This window comes from Apteryx mantelli, chromosome 3, assembly GCF_036417845.1.
Source record: "Apteryx mantelli isolate bAptMan1 chromosome 3, bAptMan1.hap1, whole genome shotgun sequence".
Taxonomy (NCBI): domain Eukaryota; kingdom Metazoa; phylum Chordata; class Aves; order Apterygiformes; family Apterygidae; genus Apteryx; species Apteryx mantelli.
The window spans coordinates 70405411-70424360 of record NC_089980.1 but is presented as its reverse complement, the minus strand read 5'-3'; the positions used below and the strand labels follow the sequence as shown (position 1 = coordinate 70424360).

The following is an 18950-nucleotide window of genomic DNA, read 5'->3' as shown; positions in this document are numbered from 1 at the left end:
TTAATTTGGATAAACTAACACATGAAATAACTTAAAACAGCCTTTCAGTCATTTCTTTGGTGATCTGAGCTTTGAGACCTGCATAATAGAGTAGTGAAAATCTGAAAAGCGATGCATAACTGGTTTTAACTAAGATGACTTTCATAAATTTGTAGAGCAAATTTTTAGAAGTTGCTGCATTTACTTTTTTGGAGAAGTTTAAAAAATAATAGCATTAAATTATGATAAATGAACAATGGTATCTCTGTCATAGGCACAGATTTTTTTTCAGAAAATTTCTCTGCTTACCAGATTTTGGGGATGTCTCAGCTTCAAATCTCTAATAAGCCAAGAAATGTTCCCTAATACTCTTTAAAAACTCATTCTTAGCTGAAACCTTTGAATGTGTGAATACTGCTTCTGGATTTACATTTTCAAAAGCTATTCCACTGATAGTTTTTCATCTCTGTTCTAATACGTAAAGTAGCTATAGGGGAGAGTAATACTCAGTGTACATAATACACAATATTCAGTGTAGAGCAATAAAAAGGGGAAAATAATGTTTAGCAAAATGAGAAGCAAGTTGTTGTTAAGAAGCTAGCAGGTGACACATATTTTGGGTAACGGAAGGATAAGTTCTAGCCTAATGAGGAAGGGAAAAAATGTTGATTCTTCATTATAAAACTTAATATTTTGTCTTAAACAATGTGCTTATACTCCTATAGCATAGCGTTTCCTTTTACATATATTACAAAACAGGATGGGATGGGAGATGGGATTTCAGAAGATAGGAAGAAAGGATGTATAATGCCAATTTTAAACAGAGGAAAAAAGGGGGGAAGCAGCTAATTATAGTATTTTCAGTACTAGGAAACCATTTGGAACCATCCTGGCCCTTTGGGAGAGACTGGGAAGTGAGTGAACTGTCAGACTGGGTTTACAGCAAAGGGGTCCCAGTAGACGAAGAGCATATGTGTCTAGACGAGGAAAGGAGGTCATATTTAAAAGCAAGCTAGCTAGGGTAGAGACAAAGACTGATCCCAATCTCTTAAATATGTTAAACCTGTTTTAAGTAGCATTTATGATTGGTTTGTTTGGGGGTGGAGGGTGTTAAGCACACAGTAGCCCACATCTTTTAAATATGACCTGTTTTCCTAATCTGGATAGGGACAAAATGGCTTTTTTTTTTTTTTCCCCAAAGAGAAACAGAAACAAAAAACCTATCAGCCAGACTAGTAATTGATGTGGGAAACAGATGTGTTCTGAATGGATTTCAGTCAAGCTTTTTAGTAACATATTTCAAAGAAGATTAATTGAAGAGCTTTAAAAACGTGCTAATGATGCTTGATCGGAGGGAGAAGTTCTGCAGGAGGCCATGAAGTACATGGTGGCACAGTATCAGAGAGAAATACCTGGGTCTTGACCCAGAATTTTTCACAGCCGATAGAAAGTCTGCTCTGGGCTTTGGGGAGAAGTTTATCAGAGCTGCAGAGTATCACAACACAGGAGGAGCCCTAACAACCTTATCCTGGCAGTTCACTACCCTTCTGCTGTATCCTACCTTTCAAGCTCCCAAGCTATTTTAGTTTATTGCACTCAGCAAGGAAGTTAAATAATATTGTTTCCTACTAGTTAACTCAGGTGCAGAGAAGTTACGCACAAGATTTTGTAATCTTTGCTCAGGTTGGTGATCACTCACTCACATGTCTTACTCCACAGCAGGCAGTGGGACTGCTCATGGGTTTTAATTGCTCCTCAGCATGAGTAAGGATGATAGTGCCCAGCCCAGCTGCCCAGATCACAAGGTCACACGGGAGGTATGTGGCAGAGCCAGCTGTAGGATGAGTCTCCTTATTCCAGCACCTCTACTGATCAAATAGGCAAAAGTTCAACAATATTAAAATATCAGCTTACCTAGAGAGGTTAAATCCAATTGCAAGAGGTAACACACAAATCAAAAAACAGGGAAAAAGGACCCATGGAAAAGCATCACCCAAGGTAGCAGACTCCATGTAGGAAATGAAAAATCAGTCCGAGACGCCCTAGCTGTGACTTTAGTGGCTTTGTCTGGGGTTTCCTGCCTTACCTTGGGATTCCCCGTGCCAGACTCTGCACCACAGGTGAGAACAGCAAGCAGAGGAGCAGCAGCCAGTGCTGCTGTAAGGAGACCAGCTGGCAAGAGGGAACAGCCCACCTTGCAGGAACGCAGGAGACAGCAGCAGGGCATCAGTCAAAGCTGGCAGCATCCCGGCTAGAGCTGGTCCCATGAACTATTTGATGCTGCTCAATGGCCAGAGCAAGACTTTTTGCTGCAGATGTCAGTGGACCAGAGGGAGAGAAGCCACATGCCTGTTTGGGTATAATGAGAAGAAATTTAGGTGGATGGAGTCCACCTGTTGAATAAAAGCTCTAGGTTCTGACCTAGGAAAATCACTAACCGGGTCTGTGAAGTAAACACATGCTAATACACAGTATGAATTATGTTTTCTTCTATGCTAACATTGGATTGCTATGTTTACAAAAAATTTCTGTGGGACTTCATATTTCCAGGGACTGGCGAACTGGTATGTAGGAGAGAATTATTGTAAAGGTGGCCATTATATTTAAATTTGAAGGGCCAAAAGACTGCCAGTGATTTAGCCCGGTGCCTGTAGCTACTTTAGAAAGTGCCCTGTGTCAACTCCACTCTCCCAACTACTTCTTTTGACTTCTGGTAGATAACTTGTCCCCACAAAAGACTATGGTCTGGGACTTGCTCTGATCCTCTCTTGTCACTGAAAGCGCCAGGACAGGTGCCAGGGTGGGTGGCAGCCTCTTTCTATCTAGGGTCATCTCCGAGAGGCAGAATTACATGAGGATAAATGCAGCATGCACCATGATAGCTTCCATTTTCCCTGCTCTCAAGTGCAAAGGATGTTTTCAAGTTTATGGTAATGATTTCTTGATGAGGCTTTTAAGACTCAGATGTGTTTCTGTCTTATATGCGACTCAAACAAAGCAAGATTATTTAGGAGACAAATGCTGATTGTTCATTAGGAAAGATTTCTGCCAAGTTCCAAACCCTTTTGGGTTTGCCTGAGCTGTGGAACATGCATGTTTAAATTTATTAAAGCAGAGCAAATTTTTGACTACAGGAAATTTCTTTTAGCACTTAACTAGCAGTTCAGAACAAAATAAAACTTACATGCTCTCAAACTTCAGGAAATTTTGAACTGCTTTTAGGGTTTTTTTCTTGTCTTATTTTTCAACTTTTCATAATAGCATAAATAGAGCTAAAATACTAAATGTTTATTTATGGAGACTTTTGAGCCTGGCATGCAAAGGAGTTCTTGAATTAACTCCATTCACCAGTAGACTGGCACTGTTACTGCACAAATACTCTTAAACCACACTCTCCCCAAGATCCTCATGTTGATTCCTAAAACCTAGGCATTATGTCGTCCTTTTCATAGCCAAAAATACCTTGGACAGTTTTTATCTCCACACTGGGAACCCTCACAAAGTTTTATTCTCAACAAGGCTTGATTCACATATAGGGGCTACACTGCACTGTGTAATTTTAAAAACAGAAACAGACAACACATGTAAATGGTACATTTTCTTGGGCAGAAGAAGAAAGTTTTAAAAGAGAATTTCATAAGATAGAGGATAATGTACTACCTAATTCTAGTATTTCATCATAAAAAATAATTATCATGTTACTGACACACACCCCTTTACTGACCACAGACAGGCTTTGGACCAAGCCACAAGTCTGAACTGTTGTTAGGCAGATGAATTAACCTCTTTTCGCTGCTGGGAACATGTGTCAACACAGTGGGCAAGTAGGCATTGGCTGTCAACAGATGGAGCAGTCTTTTTTAAAATTTAAATTCATTTTCCTTTAAAACAACTAGTTTTGCAGAAGGCTGCAAAGTTATGCTGTTGCTGTCTGTGGACCCTCCTATGTGGCTATCTGGTAGGTATGGAGGGATAAGTCCTGTATTTTCTGAGTTCTTATAGTTCCTATATCAGTGAGTGGGTGCAATGATTTGCCAAGTTTTAATGTAGTTTCCCATCATTGCCTTTCCCACCCAGGTCTCCCCAGCAAGAGCCGGCACTGCTGCATCCACAGCGGGTCTGCCCAGACAGTAGAAACTTCTGTGAGCAATGAGGTCATGGAAACTCATGACAGCTGAACCCTCATTTAGAGTAATGAAGCCTACAAGGTGCTGGTCACCCCTGCAATTGCAGCATGCTGTAGCAAAGGGATGCATCCAAAGAATGTGCTCATTCAGCGGCACGCTACAGACACTTCACCCAAATGAGTTTTGGCAGGAAATGGAGGGCTCGAAAATCCATTAGGGAGCAACGCTTCCCCGTTCTCCATAGGGACGTCTGTTCACTTCAAATTCAGAAGAACTATTTATGTAGGGACAATTAATTTGTATCTTGCTATGCTAGCTTGTCTCTATTTCTTTGGTTTTCAATAGCTTGTGAAAGTACTTACAGTATTACAAGATAAGCTATTTCATAAAATGTCATGGAGAGCTAATATGTAAGTAGGCATATATACACATACCTATTTCGTATCACTAAAATTCACATGCACTTTAAAAACGCTGGAGCATGTTAACTCTGTTTCCTGGGCATTTTATTCCAGGATCATAGTCTTAAGAAGGATACACTGCTCTGTGATCACATAACAACTGAATCGATCCTTAATGTAACCCCACTGATTTTGATGGTGCTATAACAGAGTTAAATTTGATCACATATCTTCACAATCTAAAACTGAATGTCTTACCATCAGTGCTTTAGAGTGGCAAAGATTTTATAAGGGAAAAACCTCTCAGGGTTCTTATCTAGTCACTGTTGTTTTTATGACTTCATTTTATTCCAGGATGAATTATTTTTCTATTGAAGTCAGTACATATAGTTATCGTTTGTTGAGCTAGATATTAAAAGCACCTATCTCAACTTAGACATGTAATAGGGCTGCACTCTTAAGTCTTTTCAAATGTTTATTTAATCCTAACCTTACAGCTCCAATTAAACCCCAGCTGTGTGCTCTGCCTTGTTGCGTGCATACTCTTCTGGCCCACTGCCTTTCTGCTTTAGTGTCACCCCTGACCTGTGCCAGCAAGCTTTTGTGGAGGACATTTCCACTCCAGCTGACATTGTCCCCGTCACCTGAAGGCTCACACCCAGCAAAACATTCAGTGATTCATCACTGCAGCCTGGAAAGGCAAAATTATCTGCTCAGGAATTCCAGAGTCATTAGTCTGCTGCTGTTTCGTCACATGCTTTCCTCTGGATAGTAGGCAACTTCCTTTTCTGAATTGTCCAACGCCTGTGGGCCAGCAATTATTTAATGGATTCTCTGCTACTCATTATTTACTTATCCTCCCTAGGTATTTGGTTCTGGGTGCATCACGGGGGGGTTTTGTGTGTGTGTGTGTGTGTGTGTGTGTGTGTGTGTGTGTTTGTTTTTTTTCTTATGACTTTCTGATCAAATTGTCTCATGGAGTGAATCACATTGTTCTGCCAAATCTTTCCTCCGCCACTATCAGACAATATAGTCTATTCTTTCCACTCGAATGCAATAACCACAAATAAAGACTGTGTGAGAAGAAAGTCAGAGGGAGCTTGAAAAACAGTGAAAGATGAAAGAACCTACCTCTGAAAGGCAATACATAATGAAGCAATGCTAACGTGCGGGTCTGTTGTTCCTAGGGTTTCTAGAGCTGATCTTCGTCTGCAAAACATGAAGTCAGCTGTCCCATATTCTTGCTCAAAGAGCCTTGTACTCTTCTCTCTGCAAAAAGACCTGCTGAAGGAAATGGCCCAATAAACATGAGTAAAACCATAGCTGATTTCATATAAATTGCCTTTTTGTGTGGAATATCTGACTACTTTTTCAGTGTAGTATAAACTCTCCAAATATACCTAAAGTTAGATTTTAAAATAAGCTCAGCTTTCATGAAGTCATTAAAGAAAAATGTTTTCAAATAAATTTTGCACTCGGTGCATAGAACTCGTAGAAAAGTTGGCCCTTGATAGCTGCTATATGGTGTCTGTCACAAATACTTTGGAGGAAGCAGAAATTATCATTATACACAATTGGAATTTATTTAATTTAGATTATTATTAGATTTACATCAGGAGGAATAGATTTAAGACAGCTTCCTGGGCAAGAGTCTATGTGGGTTTTTTTTTCTAAAATCACATAGCAGCTAGTAAAGTTGTGGCCAGTAGAGGCAGTGAGAATATAAAGTAACACAGCTCTACAACCTATAGTAGATCTTGAATCTCATCTTAATGGCCTGCATACATTTGATCAACCTTAGCTGCTGTGTTTGTATCTGTTTCAGACTATTTTTATTGAATATTTTGCATAATTACAAATTAATTTTCAAACAGATCTTCAAAGAGCTTCCCAATTATAACCTTCAGATATTTAAGCTTCATAGAATGACCCATACTGGAAAATTACATAATTAGATACAAACAGGAGCAAAATTCAAGATATCTGATAAAATATTTCTTTTTCACAAGCCGGAGAAGGAAATTCAGTGACATCCTGAGAAGATGGATGGTATCCTGCAGTTAAGGCACCTCGGTTCTCCAAAAAAGGCATTTCCCTTTCCCAGCTTCATCACTTGTCAGAACTGTATTGCTTACTTGCAAAAAAAAAAATAGACAAGGGGGATTATTTGTTGAACAATATCATCATGCTAAACTTAGGCTAGTCTGCTTGTCTGCCTAAGGGTGGTAATCATCAGAGGGATCAGGGACTAACCATTATCACCACGTTGCTGCAGAGATGGCAAAATAAGCTATGGAGAGGATATGTACAGATGGATTTGGTCTGAGGCATTATTTTTTGCCATCTGCTGAAACAGCCAAGGACCTTATTTCCTTTGCACTTTGTGTAATAGGCCATCTTACCGGTTCCCCCAAAAGAAGCAGGAAAAAGTAAGGGCTACTGTGGTGAAGTAACTCCTATTGTTTCTTTAGAAGAATTGTGAAACCACTTCATGCTGGTCTAGGATCCAAGAGCAAATCTTCTTTGCTGTCCCCATAATGCTTCTGTTTAACACAAGTTATGAAGGACCACACATGGGCAGTAACATATAACATTTCATACAGCTTTGATTTGCTTACTTTTCTGCTAGGTATCCCAATTTGCTCACTGGAGATTGCATTTCCTGAAAACTAGTTCCTAAATCAGAATCATTCCCTTTATTACCACGATGCATCGTAACTGGAAGGAGTGTCAGATCTTCTGTGTGCTTTCCAGAATCCCCTGTTGTGCTACCTGCCCAAATCTAACACATCAGAAAACTTCAGGCATCCTGAAAATGTGCCATTAAGACTACACTTTGTGTCATTTGTGAAAGAAGCATCATATCTTTTCTGAAACAATTGTTGCCACAGCCGTCACCGCTCGCTATATCCACTGGTTTGGCTCCAATTACTATATTCATTTTTTAGAAGCAGATACGTTCTTATGACTATTGATATGCTAAGTAATCTGCGCGTACACCTTAAGAATTAGATTTCCTCTTCAACTGAAGAACTGAGCATCTTTTTTCCATTAGCAGGTATAGACCAACAGAAGGCACAGAAATTCTTAAGATACCAGAATAATTGTACCCAATATCCTAAGAAGCATTTGTAACTCTTTCCAAAATTATATGCCCATGCTGGTATGAATTTCTGTGAATTAAGGTATGTTGGTGATCACATTTTGTGCTCGAAAAGGACATATTTTCCTACTCTTGACTTTTTCTCCCCTAGCTGTATTCTCAGATTTCCTGAGACTTCATACTCAGTGTTTGTTATGCCCTTAAAAAGTTTTGGAGAGTGATTTTTTGCTGTTATTATATAGAGTGAATATTACAGACAAAACATTACAGATAGAACTCTAGGAGATCTGAAAATATCAGTTGTACAGAAGGCCAGCTGGAAAGAAAAAGCTGAGTTACGGGAAAAACAGCTGAATTTGATCTTGAGATTGACAGTGAAGAGGGACAGGAATTTCCAGCTTGGAGTCAAGGAAATAAAAGTAATTTTGGATAGAAATTGCAATACATATTGTTCACATACTGCAGTGCATTTAAATAGTTTCATACATACTGAAGATGGTAACAGTTTCTTCTATTTTTGCTTAATCAATATGTTTAATATTTTATTTGGTTTAGATGCCCAGCAATTGATGTTTTTAGTCAGATTTGCACAATTGGATCTGACCTACTTAAGACTAACATTTTCCATTTGCCTCACATTACTCACTTTTGGGAAAGATCAGCTTTCTGGGACTTCTGACCATTTGTTCCAGGGTCATCTTTACTGACACTGGGTCTGTTTAGACAGAGGCTTTTTGACACAAATATTGCATAAAGCATAAATATAGCACGACATCCTCTGTGACTGTTAGCTCAGTCACAGTACTGGATGCTTCCACTAAACAAAACCAGGAAATGGTCAAAAGCATCTTGGAAAAAAAAGGCAGGGGGATAAAGATATAGCCTTTTCCTCACCTCATACAGTCAGGACCAAGAATACAAGCAAGCTAAGTTTATTTATTTCAAGCATCATATTATTCTTTCAGAAATGCTGCTAGATTTAAATATGCCATATCTTAAAAATATAAAGAAGTGAATATTTTGAGTTTTCTTTGCATATCAAATGACACTAAGAAAATGAAGAAAATATTGCCATTCACAACACTTTAAAGTTTATTGGTCTTCCCATGAGCAAATCCCTCATCCAGAGGATTGATTGTGAAAGTTCCAGTCTGGATGGAAATCTGGCATCAAACCCTTCTGGATTCATAATACTATTAAACTAATTAAAAACAAGCAATGCTTTCAGAAGAGCTATTTCCACCTATTGAGTTAATAGTGTAATAAACATTTTCTTCTCGTCATCCTTTTACAAGAGCACTCAAAATTTAGAAGCAAAATGGGGTCTCAGTGTGCCCTGGGTCCCGCTTCTCAGCCCACTCTTGCTCACGGGGCTTGGAGGAGCGTCACAGCTTGCTGCCCAGCCAGCCTTCTGCGGGTGCGAATCCTTTCTCTTCCTCTGCGGGTACGAGCCCTCTGGCGGTCCTCGGCAAGGCCGTAGCGGCCCTGCGTGCTCGAGATGATGGGTGCCGACTCAACCGCGCCAGCCTCAGCGCCGTGCTTCTCCCTGGAGCGTAAAGCAGCTGCGGGGCAGGGGGGGATCTGGCTCTGCGACGCATTGCAGGAACTTGCATTAAACTCATTCTCAGAGCACCAGGCACAGACAGATGAGGTGTTCACTCGCACACAAGCAAGTATTTATTCAGTCCTTTGCACACTGCGTCTCTTACAGGCATCCGTCTCAGCTTCCTGTCTATTTGAACAGGAGAGAAAACAGGGACAGAAGCTGAGGACTCCTGAGCTTTAATTTGACTTCTGGTATTGACTCATTGTTTGGCCTGACTTAGTGACTATTTAACCTCTTTGCCTTTAGTTGCCTCACTGAAAAAGGGCCAAAAAGTTGGATCTGGCTAGACAAGACAGCTCTCCTCAGGAAACAAACCCAGAGGCTGTTGCAGAGAGCAGCTCTCTCCGGGGCAGCCGGCCATGAACAGAGAAGGAGCAAAGTGCAAGAGGCAGATTCGGACCCTGACCTGTAATATACTGTTACTAATCTTTAACCTTTGGAAATGATTTCCCTGAGCCCTGCTACCACAGCTCCCTGTAGCTGACATAACGTAGACATGAAGCTGTTCTCTCTTCCCTTTTTAACACAACAAATCACAGCTTAACTTTGCTGGTGAACGGTGTGGCCCTGCTGGTTTGGAGGTGGTGGCTGGCTGCTGTGTCCCCCCCTGGAGGCAGGGGGTCACGGGAAAGGCAGACGGTAACCACAGGTTCGAACCAAGAGGCCAAGCTGTGCCACGGATGCAGAGGGGCCTCTGAAACAAGGGACGTCCTCTGTCTCAGAAAGCATCCGAGCGGCCTGGCTGACGAAGAGGGAGCTTCTAGGTACCCACTGTCACACCAGCAGATCTACAGCATGAGAGGCAAGAGAAGAAGCTCTGCCCAAATACCCAAACCGAAACTGAATGACGGTTTGGGTCGGTGTGTTACGGCCTGGAGAATTTCCTCCTAGCAAAATTGTGGGATAAAATTTGCATTCTGTGACCACTGTTAAGGATTGTTCGAAGAGAACTGAACCAGCATAGCACATAGCTTTGTAGAGGCCAGGTCCCACATAATATAACTAGCAGTATAACCACATGGCTTTACTGTTATTAACAATACTAAACATTTAATTCTTTTTCTTTTTAGTTTCTATATTTAATTCTGTTATAGTCACATTTCCTCCACAGCCATAAAAATGAGGCTAGAGGTTGTCATTTAATCCTTTGGCTGCAGGAGCTGAAGCTTTGCAGAGCTACCCAATAGCTTTTGATAAAAGCATGAAAGATGGCAACACAAGCACCTGCCAGCACAAGCGCTTGCCAATATTAACAGATAGAAGAGATGCGAAAACATTTCAAAGTGCCAATGAAGGAACTAAAATGCTCTTTAACTGAGGGGCGTCTTTCTACTTCTATTCAGCCTGGGTGAAGGTAGAAGAGGGAGCTGAGCAGTTCTGGCCAACACCGCTGTATGAAGCAGAGCTTGAATACCTGCCAGGGGACCGGTGGCTGACTGCTTTATAATTCCTGTCACTCTTGCGGGGGCACAGTGATGAAGTGCCCAAAAAGGGTGGAAATCAAAACTCCGACATACACATATGTCCCACACCTGCCATCCTTAGTGGGCACCATCCATAGGAAGGTGCAATTTATGTGTCCATCCATAAGCCAAGGTCTGCGGGTATGCCCTGTGGAGGAAGTGCAGTTGGGGTGGGCCAAGAACAGAAGACTTCACTTCTTTTTCTTCTCCTAAAGGAGTGAAGCAGAGGTCAGAAGAAGAATGTCAGTCCAGTAATTAGGAATTGGCCTTAGGCTTGGAAGGCCTGCTCCAATTCCCTGCTCCTACGCTGCCAATATTACCTTAAATTAGATGCTTTGGAGGAAGCCCACAAAGGAAATAAAGCACCTGTCACCTATTTATGTGCCTGAACTCCTATTGAAATTGCCAAAGTAGGTATGAGGTGCCTAACCATCTTCTCAGAGGTGGTCTTTATGATCTGTGCTGCCAGAGAAGTAAAGATACAGGTCTGTTCAAGACTTGAGGGGAGCTGAGAGGTGACAGAAAAGCCCAAACATACTTAGCACCTAAGCACAGGGCCACAGACAGGCTGTGCATGGGTAAGATGAAGTGTGCTACAATCAGTCTGCCAGCACATATCCTGAGCTAATTACAAGAACAAATGCAAGCTGCTCAGACATGACAGTGGCAGGTCCTGTATCAGCATCTCAGACCAAAGTAATCCCTCTGTAAACTGTTAAACATCTCAGGGCAGCTGTAGCCCAGGGGAGCTGAAATGGGTGAAACTCCTATGTAGAAGCACATAGCCTCTACAAACTCTTGGAAACTCCCATGTTTTGGCCTCACCATTAGGGATATTGTTCTTAAATGCCAGTTCCTACCCCAGCTAGAGAATGCAGCGTAAGATCTTGGCAGAGATTTTTTTTTCCCTAAATCTCTCCCAGAGCTTTTGTTGCAGAAGGAACAATCTGGTCTTAGGAAAAGGTTTCAGATCTCACACTTTTTAGAGAGGAAAAAAGTCAAAGCCTGCTGATTAAAAGCCTGATTAAAAGGTATTGCAATGACTAATATGCCACATGGAGACATAACTCACTGTCTGTTTTAGAATTAGGGTTCAGACCAGCTGCTCTTCACAGACCCTATACCATCCTGAAAGGATTTAATCAATACTGTGCCACAGTAATGGGCTATGTGTATTAATCTCCTGAACTTTACACAGCAAATCATACTATATACTGTCCCATATATTCATATCAAACACAGGGATCATCATGTAAAAAAAACCGTACAATCTGGAAAGTAAATGTTGTCCAGCCTCATGCGGAAGGACATTCTGCTTCACAGTGGGCTTGCAATCTGTTACGGCTCAGGCTGGCACTGCAGCAGTAGTTACCCAATTCAGTTTAACATTTGGGCAGGCAGTAGTTGCACGTGGGCAGGCTGAAGGGACGTTAAAATTTTTGAAGCAGGATAGGACAGCTAAAAGTGGAGAAAAAACTCCAGGCTCAGAGGAAAAGTAAAAATGGAATGTAATAGTGATCCTACTTTGTTAATCCATGGATATCTCTTGCAAATGCACCCCGAAGAGAGGAGATACAATATACATCAATACAACTTGAGAAGACAGAGTACACAGCATGATCAAACCCTTCTTAGAGGCTACAGCTTGTCACCTAGATACAGAGACAGGCTTTTGGATTTGACCTTGAGATAAGGAAGTATGACTTTCTTTCCTGTCTTTTATACAAATTTAAAGGGAGTTTGGAATAATCACAAAAACAAGAATGACACCTCAGGCACGCCTGACTGAGCATGAGATTATTCTTTTACACATGGGAAAATGATAAAGAAAAGGTCAGATGATTCAATCTGGGGAAAAGTAAAATTGTTTCAGAGCACTGGTTTTTGGGTGCTTTGCTTAGGGAACCTTTATGGTAGAACCAGGAAGGAACACCTTCTGCAGAGGTACTTGATCAAACCTCAAATTACCTAACTTGGGTAATAAGGGTAGTACATCCCTGTTAGTGTGGTACACAACCTGAAGCAATCACCTCTGCTGCGAACATGTTGGGGGCACTTGCTTCTGCTCTTATTCACCAGAAGTTCGAACAACATTATTTGGTTCACTGGAGTAATGTTGAAGTCACTCCAGCTGGACATCTGTGTAGCAGACAGCAGAATGCCCCCCTTTTCATTAAAAATGCTGGATAAGAAAGGTGTCTGGCTTCATGCACAAAAGCTACAAAAATTCTGACATTCAGACAGCCTATTTTTGCCTTCTCAGAATCGTTTTGAGATATCAACCATACAAGCAACCACTTGCAGGTGAGTCCTGCCTGTCCGAATCTCTCAGTGGCCTGGGAGGGAAGCCTGAGCAGCCTCCCAGACCTGACTGCGGTCGGTCATGGCTGTCAACCTTTCCTGCTCCTCTCATCGCAAGGGCTCACTTCAGGATTGCACTAAAAGAAGGCACAAGGGGAGAGGAAAGGGAAAACATGGGCATAAGTGAGGTTCCCTGGAGTGGAAGTGCCTCAGCTGGAGCACCTGGGGGTCTCCAGAAGTATAGCCTAAGATCAAAAATACATGAGGGCTGAAGCACAGGCTTTGGGCAGCAGGTACAGGCTTCTGCCACCACTGCACAAACACCAGGGAGCCAGAAGTCAAAAGGCAAATCACTGTGACTTACAAATGTATGAAGGACTGTCCCCTGCCATGCTCTGGTGTCAGTAAGCAGGCATATTTTGTGGCTTTGTCAGCAGTGTGAAAGCAGGGTTGAGAGGACCTCAGCAAACATAAGGGAATGTAAGAAAGCCAGTCAATCCTGGCATCTGACAGGTGCAGAAGGCAAAGATCCAGAGAGGCTTACAGCTACCAGGAGAAGATGCAGGTGTCTTTACGGACATATGGAATACCAAGAAGCAGAAAATACAGCATGAGAAAGCATTCATGTTAAAACACTCACAGTTCTCTACCACGTATGCCTTACCACACCCAATTACTGGAAGGCAGTACAGATACATACAAGACCTCATTCTGCCAGCGCCAGAAGATATTTTTATCCTGGCATTAAAAAAAAAACAAAAAAAACCCCTTTGCATTTATAATGCACCAAAGCTTAATTTCACTCAACTTGGAACCTCAAGCAGCAGTTAAGATCAGCACAGAAACAGCCCATAGCAAATATTATTCAAAACATAGTGACTGCTCAACAAACGCACTGTTGATTACATATTATATATACTAATACAATATGAAAATCTAGGACAAAGCAAAAATCATGTCTATTGACTTAAAGTGCAAACCCCAGTCATCACATAAATCAAAAATTACTGAGCCTTATGCATGTTTTTAAAAAAAGGCAAAACTTAAGTATTTGTTTACTACACAGTAGCTGTGATAAAACTGACCTGCTTGCAGCAACAGTTCTGGAACATGCGGCTGGAGCCATGGATGGTGCAGGGGCCAGTTCCAGCTGGAACAGGGATGCTGACAGCAGCTACAAAAGGAAACAGTCTCAACAACAGCACTGGCAAACTCTGGAGAATATGAAACAGGAACAAACATGAGCAAGCTCTTAAAGAGTAAGAAGATTTTGCTCTTGCACAAATATGCTTACTGATAAAAAAAAGTATGAAAGAGAAATAAATCTAAAATACAGTTCCTCAATAGAAAAGTTTCCAAATTTCCTAGAAGCTATTAATGTGCTGTCTGACTTCAGAGGCAATCAGTAAAGCTGGTTACACTTGTTTTTTTGTAATTGTGGATAATTCTAAATTCCCAGTTACTTTAGTTGCACTGAACTAAAATCATTACATTGCATGTAATTAAAATACATATAAATGTTATTTTTTAAATTGCAATGGTTTTCTTACTAAGAATTGAAGAGAATGGCTTATCACACAGCTGGCTCAGAGCTGCAGGGAACACAAAGATGAGGGGTTTGGGGTTTTGGGTTTGTTTTGCATCTGCTTCCTCGTCTGTGCTCTTCCTGGCTGCCATAAAGACGACAGCCTGCTACTGTTATCTTGCTCTCCAGTCCACAGCTGGGACTCCTGTGCTCAGACATGCATATGTCTGAACTCCCTCCAGTCCATCCCCCAATTCTTTAGAATTTAAGCATGCAGATAAATAAATACCACAGAACTTTACGGAGAAACTCTCTGCTATAGCCAAAAAAGTAAAAAATAAAGTAAATAAAATAAAAATTAGGCTTTTGAGCTCAAATCTGGCCTGAATTGTGTCTAGCTTACAGAGGGAATAGCATTAGAGGCACACAGTTATCTGAGATAAATATATCCACATTGAAAGTGAACATTTATAAAGAGTGCAGGTATCACATATAAAGATATTTTTTCTTCTTTTCAACTCATCAGTTATCACTAATATCTGTATAAGAACTTCTCTGGAATGGATATAAAAAGGAACGAACAAAGAGCAGCTAAATCTTACTTCAGAAAGTGATGAATTTTTGGATCCCAAATCATAGCTGACCTCTCTCTGCTGCATTAAACCCAGCCTCACCACCAAACAGGTGAAGCACAGGTGGTGACAGTGCCCAGGGCCCCCCATTGCCAAGGCTGCTCGGGAAGGTTTACCTGGTCTCCCAGCTCACTCTTCCCTGCTGTTTTTGCCAAGACTGACCGAACGATCCCATCAGGAACACCAGCTGGGGAGGCAGACTTCCTCCTGCAATGTCTGCAGGTCCCAATTAGTACTGCGGCTTCCCATGCAGGCTCTGTGAAAATGTCATGTGAGAAGTAAGCTGTCCTTGTCATGGTGAAAGATGCTTTATGGAGAGCTTAATATTAGTTCTCTCAACCTCTGTTGAAGAAGGTTATGTACGTTAAATGCAGGCTTTGACAGTTAAAGCTCTGCAGTTACTCACACTGCCAGGCAGCTGCACAAAAGGAGGTTTCACAGCCCGGGTTTGTCTTCAAAGCCAAGGTGGCCTAAAAGGAGTTTTGATGGGGTTTGCCTGGGGCAAATGTCAAGAACTGAGATTGATGCTGAAAACTTGTTTTTTTGGGTGACTTAACTGGATGCAAGTCCTGGAGAAAGATATTTCTGGAGACAGCCAGTGGGTCGGGCGCTCTCCTTCTGAGGCAGAAGAGCTGAGGAACCTGTACACAATCTGCAAGCACCGCTGTTCACGAACTGGACTTGCAAGCATCTTACAAAAAAGCAAATTACATTGGAGCCTATATCCAGCGATGAACTAGTACCATACACAAACCTTGGACAAACAACACATCTATTTGCTTCCTCTCAGAACTTTAGTATGGAGATTGAAAGTTAGCAAATGAAAAACTTAAAAAAATATTTGGGGGTAAGGGGACATGTATTGAATAATTAGACAGCAGAACTCTCTACCACACGTATCACAGACACCAAGATCTTAACTGGAATCAAAAGCATCAGACATTTTTAGGGAATGACAAAAATATCCAAAGGTATTTTTTTTTTTTTTAAACAAAAAGAAACAAACACCACCATCCTGATGTTGTGAAACAGCTATAAATCATCAGGTTTCATAACTTGGGCCAGCACTTTCTAGGAGAGATGATTCCTTCAGTGCTCCTGGCAGGATATCATGCATTTTCCTTCGGGCCTTTGCAGACAAATGAAACAGGCCTAAACAGATCAGTGGCCTGATAATTGCTCTATGCTGTATTTTTAATTAAGCCTAAAGAACTTGTAACTTACAATAACACCTATTTCTACTTCCAAGACCTTTTCTGGTTTCATATTTTAGTATTAATTTTATAAAAATTCTATAAAAATTAATTTTAATTAAATTACTTAATTTTATAAAATTTTGTAAAAATATTTCATATTTTATTAGTTGTTAATTTTATTAATTATATTGAGAGATTTCAAATAAAACACCAATTAAAAGTATCCTGATTAATAAGTAAATAAATTTCAGTACTGGGTCCAGTCTTGTTCAACTTCTTCATCAATGACCTGGATGAAGGGACAGAGTGCACCCTCAGCAAGTTTGCTGAGGATACAAAACTGGGAGGAGTGGCTGATACGCCAGAGGGCTGTGCCACCATTCAGAGAGACCTGGACAGGCTGGAGAGGTGGGCGGAGAGGAACCTCCTGAAGTTCAACAAAGGCAAGTGCAGGGTCCTGCACCTGGGGAGGAATAACCCCCTGCACCAGTACAGGTTGGGGGTTGACCTGCTGGAAAGCAGCTCTGCGGAGAAGGACCTGGGAGTGCTGGCGGACACCAAGTTAAGCATGAGGCAGCAATGTGCCCTTGTGGCCAAGAAGGCTAATGGGATCCTGGGGTGCATCAGGAAGAGTGTTGCCAGCAGGTCGAGGGAGGTGATCCTCCCCCTCTACTCAGCCCTGGGGAGGCCCCATCTGGAGTACTGCGTCCAGTTCTGGGCTCCCCAGTACAAGAGGGATGTGGCACTACTGGAGCAAGTCCAGCGAAGGGCTACAAAGATGATTAGGGGACTGGAGCATCTCTCTTATGAGGAAAGGCTGAGAGAGCTGGGCCTGTTTAGCCTGGAGAAGAGAAGACTTAGAGGAGATCTTATCAACGTGTACAAGTATCTGAAGGGAGGGTGTCGAGAGGATGGGACCAGACTCTTTTCAGTGGTGCCGAGCGACAGGACGCGAGGCAACGGGCACAAACTGAAACACAGACGCTTCCATCTGAACATGAGGAAAAACTTTTTCACTGTGAGGGTGACAGAGCACTGGCACAGGCTGCCCAGAGAGGTGGTGGAGTCTCCTTCTCTGGAGATATTCAAAACACGCCTGGATGCAATCCTGTGCAATGTGCTCTAGGTGACCCTGCTTGAGCAGGGGTTTGGACTAGATGATCTCCAGAGGTCCCTTCCAACCTCAGCGATTCTGTGATTCTGTGATTCTGTGAAATTAACAGATCTCCAGGAACCTTTTCATGTGAAACCAGACCCGACTGAATTAGTCAAGGCGATTTATTAGGACAGTGCAAATACTACCCTTCCTGCTCCCAGGAAATTAAATCAGAAGAAATAAATCATTAAATTCAGTTTCTTGTGAACAAATTTGATCTGCTAGTTGATTTTTAGGGGAAGAAAACGACCCTCTTCATCAAAACTTTCTACTTTTATACCAGTGCTAGTGAAAGAGAAAACTAAAAGATAATTTTTCCTATAGTTTGCTAATCTGAGCTTAGTTTAGAAAAGTTCTTTGCTGTTTCCTTGACTTTTTGCTAGGAAAGAAATGATAAACATTTATTTTAGCAAGCCATTTCTATAAATCCAATGCTCCGGAAAGAAATAAAACTCACAGAGTTTTCGGAATCCTTTCCTGTTCCTTCGGGCATTGGGAGGACGGTTGCAAGCTAAATGGACACGGCAGGTCCTCGCTCCCTTGTGTCTGTCACAGACCTATGGCACAGCCATCAGTTGACTGAAGTCACAACCCCTCCTCTCCTTGCAATTCATTTTTGTATCACAACAGATTCACCTGAAGACAAACAAACAAAAACACCCTCCCACCTCTCCCCCCCAAAATAGCCACAACTTAAAGCTACAACCTGGAAAACTGGCATTCAAGTTTCAGTACTTTTAATGATGGAATGAAAATTAACATACATGTTGATAGCTTACCCTCCAGAAGTGTAGTAATTTTAGCCAATCTGAAGATATCTCAATCATCTCTAAACATGGGTCGAAAGGAGGAAAGATGATGTGCAGAAATAAGACTATTTTAACAATACAGATATAGGTACCGTGTAGAAATGCAGATCACAGAAAACCTACTGGTCTGCACACTCTTAGGAGATAATAACAAGGACGGAGACAGCTCAGGAACACCTTCATTTTTGGACAACTATGCAGCTGTGGTGAAAGAAGAGGAGAAGGAGTCATAGCTATGAGTATTTAGTAACTGACTCTCTACACTGGCAATGGTCAGAAGACTGCAACACTGCTAGACTGCAAAGAGAAGCTGGAAGCATATTTGCCTTTCTTCCCTTTCTTATTTCACATCTGCTAAGGATAATTCTAGCATTAGAACAACATAATTTTATCACCATTTCTCAAGACTCTCAATCTCTCAGGTTTGCCAGACATTAGTGAATATGATTGATCTACGCCAGCGATGAGACTGGACTATGGCCCAAACATATCTGACAAGCCAGCAGAGCCTGCAGCGATCACCAGTGCGGGGAGTACAGATTATGAAGTCACTTTTGCACAGTCTCCCTCCAATACATGGACTTGTACCACTTATCCTATAATCACAGTGTAGGAGCCATCTCTTTTGCTCAGTGGCACAAGCAATAAGGAC

The 18950-nt window shown here is 41.6% G+C and overlaps 1 long non-coding RNA gene across 1 annotated transcript; it reads right to left on the bottom strand.

Annotated features, from left to right (window-relative positions):
• Positions 1–8526: 8526 nt before the first annotated feature.
• Positions 8527–14115, bottom strand: LOC136991579 (uncharacterized). Its single transcript, XR_010883743.1, has 2 exons — positions 14066–14115; positions 8527–9342 (listed from the first exon to the last, which is right to left on the bottom strand). It is a non-coding gene; the product is annotated as an uncharacterized lncRNA (long non-coding RNA).
• Between the last annotated feature and the right edge of the window lie 4835 nt (positions 14116–18950).